Here is a 17,003-nt window from a genome sequence, read left to right as displayed (position 1 = left end):
GTTATTTGTTCTTCTCGTGATGGGGAGCAAAGTCAGCAACAACTTATATCACTATTGGGTGATGTCACTTCCCCTTTTGTTTTTTGTTAGTCATCAACCACAAGCAAAGAAAGTAACAGATTAAATAGAGAATGTGAAATAAATGGCAGGTAACTTTCACAGGAGAATTGAATAGTCATTTTATCCAATCATTTGATGGGAGAAGGAAAAGTATACTTCCACAAGTAGTTTCAAACCAAGGCAAAATGTGTACTATATATCAAAAAAAAAAAAAAAAGGAGAAAATTGCCAAGAAAAAGTAAAAAAGAGCAATATTGGAGCACCAATCTGAATGAATTCCAGCTATACAGATTTATTCAGCTCTCTAAAACAATGGCATAATCCAGGAAAACATAAAAGTGAAATGGAATTTCAGCAATAAAATTCAATATTAATAAAGCACAGCATATCCAAAAGATAAAACAATCCAATCACTAGCTTTTTTATTTATACAATTTCTTCCAAAAAGATGGATCAAAGCATGTGTGCCTGCAATAGGAGACTCACTCTTTTATTAAGATGAGAAATGTCTATAATAAGTTGTAAGTTCCCATACTTAAAAAATGTAATGGGTGGGTCCTACTGAAGAAGGAAAAAGAGTTGTGTCTGATTCATCTTGACTTCACACCAATGAGATGCAGATTGAATGTATCCTCCTTTAATGACCGAGCAAGAGAAGCCAGGAACATATAAGCATGCAGTTCACACAAGCATGCGTGTGTGTGTGCGCACGCACACAAAGTAAACAAGTGGTATACATATCTTCTAATCATTTGGGTTTTAATAGCAAACTCTGCCTTTCTCTTGGCCTAAAGCAAGGGTTTGAATTGAATTGTTTGAGTTCATATTTCATTTCAATCCAAACTATAACAATAGTCTTTATTTTCACTTACTCTCAAATTCAAAAGCGCTCTCTGAAATAACACAAGTAGCAGTAGCATATAAATATAAGATGACCCACAAGATATAAGAATAGAAATAGTGGCTATCTACACAGGCCTTAACTACGAAACAATAAACTCTCACAGAAACCAATGTTTCCATGTAATTTAGTTTCCAAAGCCCATGGATTCCCTGACTGCCCCCCACTGCAGGTGTTCTGCTCTAAACAATGAATCTGAGCACAGAAAAATAACATTTTATGTCAAGTATACTGAAAGGATCACACACACATCACCAAATCCAGTATGTGAATCAATAGTCAAACACTCAATTACATGCCAGTCACAACCATGAAAACTTGGATGGAACAGATATCAGTGGGTCATAGAGTAGAAGAAAATAGCCTTGAAGATGTTTTGCCATGGTAGCAAATACAAGTTTTCTTTTGTAAAAAAACAAAATAAAAACAGAAACAAAAACTAGTGAAACAGCATTTTATTACAGTTATGTAAAAATTGTTTATTGGTTTATCTTAAAGACACAATTCTTTTGTAAAATAATTCACTATTAGATTAATTCTATCATTTCATCTAATGTTTGTCACTGGATTAGATTTGTTGAGCTCATATAACAATCTGTCTTCCCCTATTAATTTTTCATCTTACCATACAAATAGTAGCACATTAATCAACAAACTCCAGTTACTTCAATATGAGCCATTTCATGGTTCACTGAGTTAAATTACAACTTGAAATACTCCCCAGTTGAGAAAATTTACCAAAGTTACTTAGTCATTATCCTCTATCTCTTGTCTTGTTTTATGAAATAAACAAGATTGTGATAACTTTTTACTTTCTAAATGTGAAACATAAGCTTCATATTTAACTGCACATTTATATGGCTCTTTCTATTTAGATAATATTATGAATTTCTAATGGAATAACAATTTTTGGTGCCATGGAACATGCTTTTAATGTTAATTCAATAACAGAAAAATAGGATTTCTTCCATTTTATGAAAAGCTGTGTTTCAAAGGTCATTCTTTCACTTATATATTTAATAGGAATATTAAAAATAGTTTTTATGCCTTTGTTCTCTGAGCTCAACTGCACACAATATTATCCTAGCCTGCAAAATCCTAATAAGTACATTATGGAAGACATGAAAATAGTAAAAACAAACAAACAAAATACATATTATGGTTGACTTATATATTTTCTAAAGTATTCCCTGAAAGACAAAAGTGAGTAGTTTTCTACCAGAACATTAAAATCTGGTAAAATGCCTTTATTGAACCTGTCAGGAAAGAATTTGTCATTAGAGATAGTATATTCCAGAAATCTGAAGTTGGGGCCATAGCAATTTCCTGGGGAGATGGTTGGTGCACTTTCTACTCCATGGAGTTATTTTCAGGAATGGGACAAATACTTCCATAGTGCCCCATTTCTAATGCTACAATTAATTCCCCAGTGGATGCTTGGATATACTTAGGATAGTTTATTTCAAGTTTGTCTTTGGAAGATATTATATTACATAAACCTAAAAATTAAAGCTGATTATTTCAGCACAGGAACAAAGCAACAAGGGGGAAAAAGGAACGCTTAAATCTAAAGGTACCCACGTTCTATTTTTTTTTAATAAGAGTAGCTTATTAATTATTGAGTCAATCTAATGTGTAAGACATAAAGGAAAATATATTATAAATGTCAATTCCTATGCAAAAGAAATGAAGCAAGCACAGTGACCAATTTCATCATGGTTGTATGGAGATACATAATCCTTCTAGTCCTTGAGTTAAAACTTAGATGATAAAATCTACTGTAGGTCATAAAACTTGATTTGAGAGAGTAAAAAGTATTTTTGTATTTATTCTAACCTTGGATACAAACATGGTATTGCTTATTGCCTGGGCACATTAGCAAATGGTGCAGGGATGTCATGTGTATCTGACGACCCTTCATCTTGGCAGTGGGGCTATGGTGAACAGCTGAACATTAAGCACGGCTGACACACCCCCAATCTGTCTATTATGCAGATACAGCTGGAACACTGACACTGGGGTGGTGCTAAACGTTGTTTTGCTCAGAACCTTGAGAACTTTTCAAATGACAATTAATAATCTGTGAATCAAATCAAACCGAAAATTCATATTTTTCTTCTTGATCCTCTATGATCTAGATTATTTCTCATGATAACTAGTGTCTAAACACTACTCATCTGTTAAACTATTTACATGAATTCACCTAGTTACCAATGAATTGTTCTTAGCCTATTTCAGTGCATTCATATTTTTCAGGTTAAAAAAATTTAACCATAATTCAGCTTACTAACATTCAGATGCATTTCAAGATAAAATGAACAGTCTTGGATATAGAATCACTGAAAATGTTCAAATATTGGTTGACTATGTGGCAAAAAAAATCGGTTTGGTGTTTGTGACTTTAAAGTTAGTATTTAAACCTGATTTCATGATTTTTCTCATAACCAGAGTATTTAAGAGTAACCATTCTTCCTATCCATTCCTTCACTATGTATATTTTAGAATCTACTTTTTTGTTAAATAATGGAATTGAAATCTTAATATCGCATTTTAGTTTTTGAAATGACTATTGCTTCCTGAAGCTCTTTTCACAATGGTGTCAAAAGCATAACATTTCTCTTTTGAGAAATTTGTTGAAATTGCAGGTATTGGTTAGCCTTATAATTAGCTTGATTATTAGCATCATATATAATCTTGGTGATATTAACAAGACAGTTTCTATTTTAAAATTATATTTTTTAACCTTTTATCATCTTTTTTGATATATATATCATACCCTACTAATTTGAGGATTATTTTAAAACCCTAGCTTTTGACTCCTGTATTTTTTTTTTACTCCTGTATTCTCTTCACAGAAAGAAGAGTATAATAAATTAATATTTTGCATTGTTCAGGAGAAATTTCATTATGGTGTTAAACAAAGATGTGTCATTTTTATGGAAATAATAGTACTCAAGGTCTAAATCATGTTTTTGACATATTCAGAATTTCTGAGCTTCTGAGCTAAGTTCTGCTGGCAAAATTCATTTTATGACTCCTACTTTATCCAGTATTAAATTGCCTAAGTGATTGTATGTGCTTTTTACTGAGATAATTTTAAGGTGATCCTATCTGCCCCTATTCTACCTCTGTCCAGTTTCTAAAAATAAGTTAGAAAAATAATAGAAATCAAATATCTGCCTCTTCATTTATTTTTTGACCCAACTTGTATTTTTCTTTATGTAGTGACTGTTACATTGACCTTCTATTTTTCAAATTCTTAGCTCTTGCAGGGCTAATAAACCTCTTAACCAGTAAGTAGAATCACAATTTCTCTGTGGCTCAAAGTAAGCATAGATTCAGTTATAAATACAGGGTGAAATCCAGATATCTAAAAAATATAGAAAAAACATGTTTTTAACTGCCAGCATTGGGGCGCCTGGGTGGTTCAGTCGGTTAAGCGTCCGACTTCAGCTCAGGTCATGATCTCACGGTCCGTGGGTTCGAGCCCCGCATCGGGCTCTGTGCTGACCGCTCAGAGCCTGGAGCCCATTTCAGATTCTGTGTCTCCCTCTCTCTCTGCCCCTCCCCTCTTCATGCTCTGTCTCTCTCTGTCTCAAAAATAAATAAACGTTAAAAAAAAAATTTAAACTGCCAGCATTGAGCATTATTTTGTTATTTTAACAAATGTTTAACTTGTTTTGTTTTTTTCACTGAAAATTTTTGATCCTCTGTTACTACCAGGAGGGGGAAAAACAAAACAAAACAAAACAAAACAAAACAAAACAAAACAGCCAAGTTCTTTTGATATCAAGCAACCTCAAAACTGACTAGAATGGTTTATGGTAAAGGTTTTCTCTGTAAAAATCAGTTAAATCATTAGCAAAGGAAAACATCCATCAAACTCAAAAACTGAGAAATTTTAAAAATGCTTATAGGCAATCCTACCAAATAGGTGGGAAGAACTTCTATAGCCATTGCTTAGATATCACAGACTCAGAGAAGTAGAACACATCCTCAAAGTTGGAGAGCCTTTAGTGGCCAATCAGAGCTAAAATGCCATGGCTTGCTTTCTGAACTTGGAATCCAAACAACTGTGAGGCTTGTAGGAGGCACTGCCTGGCATTTCAATGTATTTTGCCTTGCACATAGAAAAGCTTTTTATCTGGTCACCTAGGAAATTCACTAAGTTATGCCAAAGTCACTGGATAATGTAATCTTTTCTGTAGGAGTAAATGGGCCAAATAGGTTGTTTACTGTAGTAGAAAATATGCCATCAGTTAGACAAAGGCCATGTGTCAGGAGTTTATCCTTCCAGAGACTCATTATGAAAAACTAAATCTCAAGGTGTACATGGATGAATAGAGGATAAAGGGTCAGAATAATTTAACTTACTTCATGGTCTGTATTCTCTTTTATCAACTGATGGCCAAAGTTTGCTGTATGAAGTCCAAACAAGTTTTTTCAAAGATGCACCAAAAATGATATTTAGGAAAAATAAAATTGAGTACATTTCCAAAAGTTAAAATTATTTTGATGAATCAAGATATAAGATAATTAAGAATAAAAATTTAGCAAAAAAAATTTAGAATAGTTTCATTTATTTTAGGATTGGCTTATAATTAATTTATTAACTAATAATTATAATATATTACTTGAAGTTTTCCTTCCTTCATTAAGATTTTCCCATGTCAGGGATAATATTTTGCAGCTTATAATCTTTTAATGACATATCTTAAAAATTGAAAGTACATCAATATGTAAGGAGGACAGTTATAGTCACAAAGGCATGAGAATTAAAGATTAAATTTCTAATTAACATCAAAGGTGAATTTGAAAGAAGAAGATACAGTAAAACTTTGATTAACATAGCCAAGGTTTCAATTAATCAATTTTTTCCTTAAATTTAAGGTGAGTCATACTATAAGAAAATGATCTTACATTAAAAATTTGGTGAAAAAAATAATTTAAACCAAATTTTGGAGTAACTATGATGTTTAATCTATATCTTATATTGTCTAAGGGCAATTGATATAGAGATCATAATCCTATAGTTCTATAAGCTTATCACACTGAGGATCTAAGCTATACTCAACTTGTTAGAATGTCTAAAATCTAGTCAATGAGCACTGGGTGTTGGATGGAAACCAATTTGACAACAAATTTCATATTAAAAATAACTAACTAAATAAATAAATAAAATAAAATAAAATAAAATAAAATAAAATAAAATAAAATCTAGTCAAAAATTAATGTCAATTCACTCTCAGCCAGTAATGACTACCTTACCTTTGTTAATGCTGGTTAACTAAACTAAGAAAAGAGCATTATCTGTGCGTAAGTGTTCTTGGAGTAACAGGCAAAATAATGCCTACGATTACCGGAATACTAAATTAATGCAAAATTATCTAGACATATTTCGATCAATTACACATTAAAATGCTAAAATAATATTTTAAATCTTAATGATTTTCTCATGTAGAGACAGGTCATACTTTTATCTTTGTTAAAGCTACTTATACAAAAGGCCTGATTTCTACTTAAGTAATACGGAGGCCAGGAGATGGTTGATTTATTGCTTTGTTCAAAAAGTCAGGAAAGTGGTACTGAATGGGGACCATGTACATGCCCTAACTTTACAGTAACAAAATATTTATGAGTGTTTCAAGGATCAGACATACGTTAAGAGACAGCAGGAGCCTTCCATCTAAACGCCATGGAGCAACCAGGGATTTCAACACCGTAAGTCTTTGTGGAGTGGATGACCAGTGATTCAAGTTGAGGGATCTCTTATTCACCATTTTCCTGAAATTTCCACTCTGTTCAAGTTCTCATGGACACCTCCACACCACATTTCTGCCCCAAGAGATAGATTCCTCTCACCCTACAAACACATGGCATGGGTATTCACAGAACATATTTATTAAGACATAAGCTTCACATGAAATATCATTTTCCTCTCGTTCCCCATCCTCACTTATTTCTATAACTTGAAACAGGTGAGAGAGTTGAAGAGACCTGTTACATTTTTAGTGCTTTCCTCTGCGAATTCTGCATTTGGAGATTTGTCTTATTCATGCCTTAGTATACCTATACTACAAGCTGGTGAGTGAAAAACGGGAGGTTTTATCCTAAAATCCTGTTACACAAATGTTTTGCATCATCAGAGATTTTTATTTATTTGACATAACTATTAAGCACTACTTACATGCTGGTTTCTGAGAGTGGAATTGTAAACAAAATGAAGATAATCCCTAACTTCATGTAACTTACAGTTTAGTGGAGATAGTACTCACATGACACCCATGATGCCACAATACATTCACGACAGATTAGACAGCAGAGCTAACAGACTGATAGCTCAGCATACTTTCCTAAGTAGTCACGACCAATGCATCAAAACTGTCACCAGATGTGAATCTTCTTTCATTCTCATTTGTTAACAGCCAACTATAAACTGTGGAAGCAGGGAGCAAGCATTGTACAACAGTATATGCCACAGAACATAAAGCGCCATTTGATCAATAAATACTTCTTTATTTGTATCGTAGGTATTTTATTTGTATTAAATATTGAAGATCATGGCTTTTTGCTTTAAAGTAATATCAAACATGTGCTAAGTGAAATATTACAGAAAAGGATGAGCTTAGATAGTTTCCTAAGTAAATGAGGAAAAGTTGATGACAGGATTGCTGCTATAAATGTATAGGAATTATAAATGCATTCATCAGTTTATTTTATTAAGCACTTACGCTGAGCCTGCACTACTTTAGGCTTGAAAGAATCATTCAATGAACAAAAAAGACAGGACCCTGCCCTTGTGAGGCTTGCATCATGGTGGGAGAGATACATAGTACATAACAGACATGATAAATAAGGAAAACACATAGTATATGAGAAAGAGATATGAGCAGGAAAAGGAATATCTGGGGTCTAGGGGGAACTAAGAGGGCAGGCTGCGGGAGTAAGTACGTGGTCATTGCAAACATTATCAAAGGTGAAATTTAAGCAGAGTTAAAGGAATTGAGGAAGTTTCCAAACAGTGGAAGGAAAAGTAGTGAAGGAAGAAATGTTCCCCCCAAATTATCAATTAATATTTATGGAGTACTAGCTAGGAACATGGGAGTCTGTGAATAAAGAGGAACAAGGCTATGTTCTAAAGCATACCTGTCCCTTTGCAAGTTGTTGATATAATTATAGAATAAGGAATTGAGGACACAGAAGAAAAAGTAGGTAAAGTACATGGCAGAATAGAAAATATATCTTAACAAAAATAAGTAATCAGAAACAAAATATATCATGGCCACATGGCCACATGTCTAAGTGTTTAGATAAGGGAGCTGAGAGGTGAACATTTTAATGAGCTTGGAAATGACCTTTCATGATGTAATCAGAGAAGGAGTTGAAGGCTATAAAAGAAAGGAGATTGAAAAGCTCATCTCCCCTTTGTCTATGTCACAGGAATTATGTTTAATAAGGTTTATAGGTTTTCAACATTTTTGCTATAGACTAGCATCTATTCACTTATATGCTGCCTTGCTTCCTTTATTTTAGATTAATGATCTATTTTTGAAATTCAATCTAACCCCTCCAGTTCTGCGCTAGATTGCATTTGCTATTCTCTCCTGCATCATTTTCACTTTCTTCATTACTTCTTCCTAATCAACATGCAAAATTACTCTTTGTCCCTCTTACAAAAAAAAAAAAGAAAGAAAGAAAGAAAGAAAGAAAGAAAGAAAGAAAGAAAGAAAGAAACAAAGAAACAAAGAAAAAGAAAAGAAAAACCTTTGAACTCCTCACATTCTGCTCGAATTCTGCTTAAAACTGGTTCAATCTTTGTATCTCTTCACCTACTGTAACTGCTCTGAAAGTCATCACTGATGGATGCCAAATCCAGTGATAATTCCTGGTTCTTCATCACATTCTATCAGCAACTTTGGATACAGGTGATTTATCCCAGTATTTGAATGACCGTCCTCTTTTAGGTTATAAAGAACTACACTTCTCTGATTTACTCTCACTTCCCTGGCCATCTTCTTTTCCGGTTTGCCCTTACATCTCTAACCACTAAGTACCAGAGGGTTTTTAATGCTCAGTTTTCTAGACCTTGTAGCAAGTTCAGTCCTCTGAAAAAAGACACTGAGATTGTTTGGCATGCAGCACACTGCTTAGGGAGGGAACCGTGTGAAAGGCAAAGAGTGGCAGCAGGCATGGGCAGTGGGGCAAGTGGAGCTGCAGTGCAGACCCGGGACAGCTTCAGCAGACCCTGCTGGGATCAGAGTCAGAGCCGCCCTGAACTAGGCTGAAACGGTATGGGTTTTATACCTCCGTCTCCATCGGTCATTGGATGTGGTTGGCCCAGCAAGGTCCTCTGAAGCAAACCCCGAAGTAGTTCTCAGATGGAGGCTGTGTGCCAACAATGCTCCCAGCTGCCAGAGGGGCATCGGGACAGCTCATTTGCAGACCTCCCCTCTACCTACAAGGAGTCCCTTTTTATTTCATGCATTCTTATGGCTTCATTCCAAAAATACATAATGTGTTTCATATGCGTGGCCAATCCCAAAAGTACACAACACCTCAAACAAAATATATCCCAAACTAAACTCCTGATCCACCCACCCCAATATGTTCATCTCACGGTCTTCCCCATGTCAGTTAATAGCAACTGTATTATTCCAGTAGCTCAGGTTTAAAAACACAGCTTTTCCTTTCCTTTCTTTTCTTTTGTTCTTTTCTCTTTCTTTTTCTTTCTTTTTCCCTCTTCCTTTCTTTTTCCCTTTCTTTCTTTCTTCTCCTTTCCCCCTTTCCTTCCTTCTGCCTTGCCTTCCCTTCCTTCCTTCCTTCCTTCCTTCCTTCCTTCCTTCCTTCCTTCCTTCCTTCCTTCCTTCCATGGAGTTATTCTTAAATCCTCTTTCTTTTGGTCTCCATACTCAATCTACACACAAACTGTATTGGATTTACTTTCAAATATAATTAAAATTCACCACCCTGTTATGCAGAGTAAACCAGCAGGAGCTATGGGAGGCAGGCTCTTTAGTAACAAGACAAGGGGCTGAGCCCTGGTTCCTAAAGGTAACTGGCTTAAACAATTCTGTGGACTGGCAGGGAAGTGAAAGTCATTAAGTTAAGGAACAGGTGAGGTACAGCTGGTCTGTGAGGCTCATAGATGTCCAGACAGCACATAAAATTTTATACCTTATGTTACAAAACTTCACATCAACTCGTCTGATGCAAGTCACCATGACAGCAGTAGCCTACTAACTACTATTAATGAAGTGGTTACAAAGACCACTATTTCAAAGTGGTTGAAATAGATCAGATCAAGTCTCTCCTGTGCTTAAAACCTTAAAATGACTTCTCATCTCCATCCAAAAAAACAACAAAAAAAGCCAAAGTCCTTGCATAGCTTTAAAAGGTCTAACATTTTTGGGGTCCCGTTATCCCTCTGACTTTATTTTCTAATATTCTCTTCCACTAACACACTCTGCTTTAGCCACATTGACCTCCTTTCTGCTTCATGAGCACATTAAGAATATTTCTATAGCAGGAACTCTGCTCTTAATTTTCATTCTGCCTTGAACCCTTTACCCTCCTTTAAATTTTGTTCACTCATTCACCTCTTTTGAATATCTGCTTATATGCCATCTTTTAAAAGAGGGCTCCCCAAACCTGCTCATTGTAAATTCCATACACTCTCATTCAGCATGTTATCTACTTCATTGCTTTCATTCTCATATAGTTATCACCATCAAAAATGGCACATAATTTACTTAGCTATTCTATCATGTGTTCATTTCTCTCCATTAAGAGTTAGTTTGTCTACTAGTTCACGCTCATTAACAGCATCACCTAAAACAAATGTTTGGTATATTTGGGTATGTAATAACTTACTAGTTAAATAAATCAATACACTTATCCTTGTTTCATTATTTAACATAAGGTAATATGAAATTTTAAAATATGTTTTTCAAATATGGAGCATGATTTTTCCTAAAAAAATAAAAATAATAAACACTAGATTTTTTTTTGCCCAGACCAGGCATGGCATAGGGTAAAGCTTTGCAAAAGTGACCCAGAGGGCTGGGAAACATAGACTACAAGTTCAAGGAGTAGGTGTTCCTCGGTGTAAACCTTAGCAAATGGAATGAGAGACAGAATATAGGAAGGATCCATCATATCAAGTTCGTGCCCTTCAAAGCAGTGATTCATACAGCTTCTTCAAAGCCCTCCCATGTGTCTGGTTCTGTTTTCTGGTGAAGCTAGAAACTATTCTGTAAAGTCCCATCTTATTTTTACTTTTCCCTCTTCTCTGCCTCATATCACTTTTTTGTTCACCATTGTTTTGAATTACACCTTTCAAGAAAGAGTAGGCATATAAGAATGACTCAGGCTTAATTCTCTAGACAAAAAAAGGCTAAAATACTTTTTCTACCCCAGAACAAAATCACTTCAAGAGGTAACAGAGATAGCTATAGCTAAAAATGAGTCTACAATCTAGTTAGTAATGCAGAGGAGACAAAAAATGTGAAATTACACAATATAGAATTAGAAACTAAATCCATACGCAAAAGTGTGGGTGATTTGGATAACAAGAACAATAAGAAGAATATATAAGAATATATATATTATAGGTTAAATTTATCAGCGAATATTGACCTTAAAGGACTTAAGGGTATGACTTAGAAGAGCATAAATTTCCAGGAATTCTAGCCTAACGAAATACTTGGACCAGGGAAATGTTATGAAAGTGTACATGTATAAAAGAGAGAGAGAGAAGATAAAGGGGAAGATTTGTTTCGAGTAATACTAAAAAGCAATGAAAATAGGTAAGGTATAGATGGAATGCAAAGGAATTTACTGAGAACAAATGCTAAAAAATATGATAAACCAAATACCTAGCTTTGTACATAAAAAAGGAGATAGATGATTTCCCTTTTCAATGAGAGGAGTAGATACTATGTTACAATATAAGATTTTCCCAAGAATTTCCCATAACATACCTCCTGATTTCACACAAATATGTGAATGTGTATATACATATTTCTACTGAAATAGCTCAATTTATTGCTTTGAATTATTCTATAAAATACAATTTACTCAGAAAATGGATATTTTAATAGATGAGTGAAATTAGGAGGTATAGGCTGCAATATGGGTCAATTCCAGTAAAGCAATCCTAGAAAAAAAAAGGATAAAATAAACAGTGCTGTACAGATGTAAAAGCCAATAACAGTCTAGGGACTTGAAAAGCAATTGTGCCATGAGTGGTTGAAGGACACAGAAAAGAATGCCAAAGGATGCCAGAGACTCCATCTGTCTTACAGGCTCCATGGATTTAATGGAGCCAGCAGCCATGATTGTTTTATGTACTATATACCAGAACATGAAACAGCACTTGTCATAGAAGATTCCAATAGTATTTATTCAGGGGTGCCTGGGTGGCTCAGTCGATTGGGTGTCCAACTCTTGGTTTCAGCTTAGGTCAGGATCTTACATATTGTGAGTTCGAGCCCTATGTCTGACTCTGCACTGACAGTGGGGAACCTGCTTGGGATTTTCTCTCTCCCTCTCTCCCTGCCCTTCCCCTGTATGTGCACTCTTTCAAAATAAATAAATAAACATTTAAAAATGGTATTTATTGAATCAATGAATTGGTCAAAGTTCTCCATAATTTGGAGTATCAGTAATTTTCCATAGCTCCCTTAAACCAAAATAAATAGCTAACAATTTTATTTATTAAATAGCTAGGTCCAAACATATTAATACATGTTTATGTCCTAACAATATGGCACATGTTTGTTGCTACATAACATCTCAAACCTTCATTCCCTATTCCATATTGATTGCCATCCCCATACTTTCTTTTCATCACAATAACTGCTTAAAAGCCAACTTCACAAAGATAGAACATCATCAAAAAGAAGTGAGCCATCAAATGTTGAGACTACTTAAAGCTCGCAGTTTTCTTGATGTTTGAAAAGCATTGATGTTTCCCAGAAAATTTTAAATATCTCTCAATGCCCCTGGAAAATGTATGGTACACTGTTGGGGAACCTCAAACTTAATTTAAAATAAATGGAAGGTGTTTATTAAATTTTAATTTCACAATTTTTCAAGGATTGGTTGTTAGCATTATATGTGTGTGCATATAAAGTTTATTATATAGAAAAAATAAGCCACTGTTTTATATCTTCACTATTTGCTTTTGGTGTCAAATATTATAATTATTATAATCTCTATTATCAAGTAGAAAAATATTACAAATCTTTAACAATTCAACAAGGCACAGATCCTATATCCAAGGCATTGGTCACCTGTATATTAGGGTACTTGAACATGTATGTTACTCCTAACTGATAAACTATTAGAAAATGTTACATGTAGAATATATAGCAATTGAATAATTCAACCCCTTCATCCTTAAAGTATCATTTTCATCAGTATTGTCTAATAGGTTCTATGGAAAGAAAAATGGGCCAAACAACAAAATAAACCTCTGTTGATGTTATATTCCTCTTCAGCTACTGTCCTGCCTATTCCCCTTATGGCCAAATTGTTAGGAGAGTATTAGGGGGTAGAAACTTAATCCACAATGGATGTATACAGAATATGTATTGATCAGTGTTCTCCAGAGAAACAGATCAAAGAAGATGTGTGTGTGTGTGTGTGTGTGTGTGTGTGTGTGTGTGTGTGTGTGTAAAGGATATGTATTATAAAGAACTGGCTTATGTGATTATGGAGGTGGGTAAATTGCCAAATCTTCAGGTAAGTTGAAAGGCTGGAGACCCAAGAAAGCCAATGATGTAGTTCCCATGTGAAGGCAAGTTCAAAACCCAGGTAAAGTTGACATTTTAATCCAAAGGCAAGAAAAATTCTAGTCTGAGGAGGGTGAACTTTTTCTTCTATTCAGGCATACAACTGATTGGAGACCCACTAACATTAGGGAAGACAATCTTCTTTATTCAGTCTACTGATTTGTATGTTATTCTCATCCAAAAACACCCTTGCAGAAACACCCAGAATAATGTTTGACCAAATATCTTGGTACCTCAGCCCAGTCAAGCTGACACATAAAATTAACCATTTCAAAGTATAATCATCTTTTATATAATTTGAGTAATGTTTATTTCAAGTGCCACTCCTCAGAAGAAATGTGACTATAGTCAAATGGGATCTTCCCAATTTCCTAGGGCTGTCTTAAAGTTCTTGGAAGCTTGTGTAACATCCAGATCTTATAGAAAAAGAAACACCTGCCTCATCTTGGGTCATCTGTCCACAAGGGCATCCCCTGAGATCTCTCATGTTCTCCCTGGTCCTCAGTGGTTGAACATGTGATTTCTTATTGCAACTCCCTGTTTTCCCAACCACGTGGACACTTCAGGTTCAAGATCATTCTCTGTTACTTTTCACTTGATCTTAACCAAAAGGCAGAGAAGAGGTTCTGTTACTTTTCATACCATGAGTAGGTACCTAGAAATTATTTCACTGCTTCAATAGTACTCTTTATTTTTTTAATATAATTTATTGTCAAATTGGCTTACATACAACACCCAGTGCTCATCCCAACAAGTGCCCTCGTCAATGCCCATCGCCCATTTTCCCCTCTCCCCCACGAACCCCCACCCACCCTCAGTTTGTTATCTGTATTTAAGAGTCTCTTGTGGTTTGTCTGCCTCCCTCTCTTTGTTTGCAACTATTTTTTCCCCTTCCCTTCCCACATGGTCTTCTGTTAAGTGAAATAAGTCAGTCAGAGAAGAACAGATATCATATGCTTTCACTTATATGTGGATCTTGAGAAACTTAACAGTACTCTTTAAAATAAAACTCTGAATGAAATTGTCAAGAAGCTAAGACCCTTCAGATGTTCCCTTTCTGGAAACTTGCTGTCCTTTCAGAGTTTTGCTCTTAAAGCAAGATGCAATGCAATTACAAGAAACCCAGATATGTATATACCAGTGTCTCCTTGGATATTCTTTGGCCCTGGAGATTCTTTGGTGGAGGCATAGTAACATGGGAATGAAAGTGGGACCTTCTCCATCTCATGTTTCTCCCAAATACTTGTCTATGTCAGAGCTTAGATTTTTGGAACCAAAACAGGAAGACCTGTTTTGCACTGCTATCCATTCTCTTGCATTCCTCCTCTGTTATGAGCCAGATGTCTCAAGGAAGGAGAAAGGAGGTGCTCATAAAAAAAAAAAATGAAATGCTGGGGGAAAAATAAAAGACTCATTTAGGGTCTCAGAGCATTATCCCATAACATAACTGCCCATACTTCATGCCTCTATATTATCATGTTATTAAAAAGCTTGGGAATATTTAAATAATTATAACTATATGTATAATAAATAATGCCTACAGAAATGTGTCTGTATCTGAAAATATGTACTATAATTCTCTAAAGCTTACTTGAAAAAACAAGCCAAAATAACACACACACACACACACACACACACACACACACACACACACACACACAGACTTTATTGTACAAAGCCCAAAGCAAAACCCAGAGCTCATACTCGTGTAAGTACATTGGAATATATACTCCAACACATAGAACTCTGTGATCTTATCATTTATTTCACATCTTGTAGGCTAATTTTCCTCATCAGTAAAATAGAAATAATACTCAATCTCTGAATAGAGCCGGAGCCAATAAATGTTTGCTAGACTCCTTTCATATCATTCTGAGTTTCAAACGTGTTTCTACATTTCTTCCAAATCCCCAAAGTACAAGTCCAGTGTCACTATAAAAACATCTCATCTTGGAATTGCCATGCGTCTATTGCTTTATTTGTAATCATTTTTTTTCTTTTCACCTACTATTCATTCTTCTTACTGTTTTTTCTCCACTTTCTTACCACTTTCATCTGCATTTATCGACACCATGTATTATAATTTTTCTAGGTATCTAGATTTGATTTGGCTAAAATCTGTGCACACTTCAGAATTAATAAATTAATGCGTGTTTTTATTTTTTATATGTAGAGATTGATTGCTATTGTTTCACAAAATACAGGAGCACTAGAGTTGCCAATGTTTCTACTATTAAGAAACATAGATCAGCTTTCAAAGACTAAGCTATGTTGAACTTTAATTTCCAATGGTTTTTATTAATTTCATTCTCTTATTTATATATTATATTCAAGATAGGGAATTGATTTTATGTTATTTGTTTTTAGTATCATCATGTAGGACCATCTCCAAGCCAACTACTTAGAATCCTGACTGTTCTCCAAGAAGCTATGGCCAACCAGTGACAATAATAGGGAAATTCTTTTAAGAATGTCACAAATATGTTTACATTTCAGCATGGAGCTTTTACTGCATATACTTCTTATGTACTCATGGTAATAATTCTCTGAAGACTGTACTTCTGAATAATGGCTAGCTGATTTTCCACCATTATTCAGACAAAACTCAGAAATAGTAAGATAGCAGAGAAGAAAAAAAAGTTTGAGAGGGAGAAGTGGTAAAAACACAAAAGAAAGTGTGTATGTACAGTGATCATCTAGTTTCTTATAAACAAATTCTTAGTTATTTTCAATGGATTATACAAGATCGAAAACAATGGGCATGGCCATTTAATTCTACTCAATAACGAGTAAGTGTAATATCTTCCTCTTACCTGGTATCCTCCAATGTTGACTAAAACATAAAATCAAGTTTACATTTATGCTAATATGTGAATGAACCCAAGTCTAAAAAGGAATCTAGCCCCCATCAAGTATTCTTCAGTATTTCTAGAATCTTTAGAGACATTACATCAACACACAAACTTGTCTACCAGCTAGAGACATCAGAAGCAGCCTAGATATCCCTCCCTTTCTCTCTCTCCCCCTCCCATCACCCTGTTCACAACCAATGCATGAAGACACTTGAAAATTTACATTATTGCCACTATTGATTTCACTGCATCTGTAGTAATTACTTTGTAGAATACGTTTCTTTTAGTAGAATAACATAAATCATTTATCCATTTACTATCATTCTAAACACTCTTTTGTGAAGAAAGCCATAAGACAACTGACATCCCATGGTATAATGTACACTTGAGTACATT

This window comes from Neofelis nebulosa, chromosome 2 (genome assembly GCF_028018385.1).
Source record: "Neofelis nebulosa isolate mNeoNeb1 chromosome 2, mNeoNeb1.pri, whole genome shotgun sequence".
Lineage (NCBI taxonomy): Eukaryota > Metazoa > Chordata > Mammalia > Carnivora > Felidae > Neofelis > Neofelis nebulosa.
Note: the sequence above shows the minus strand (reverse complement) of the source record.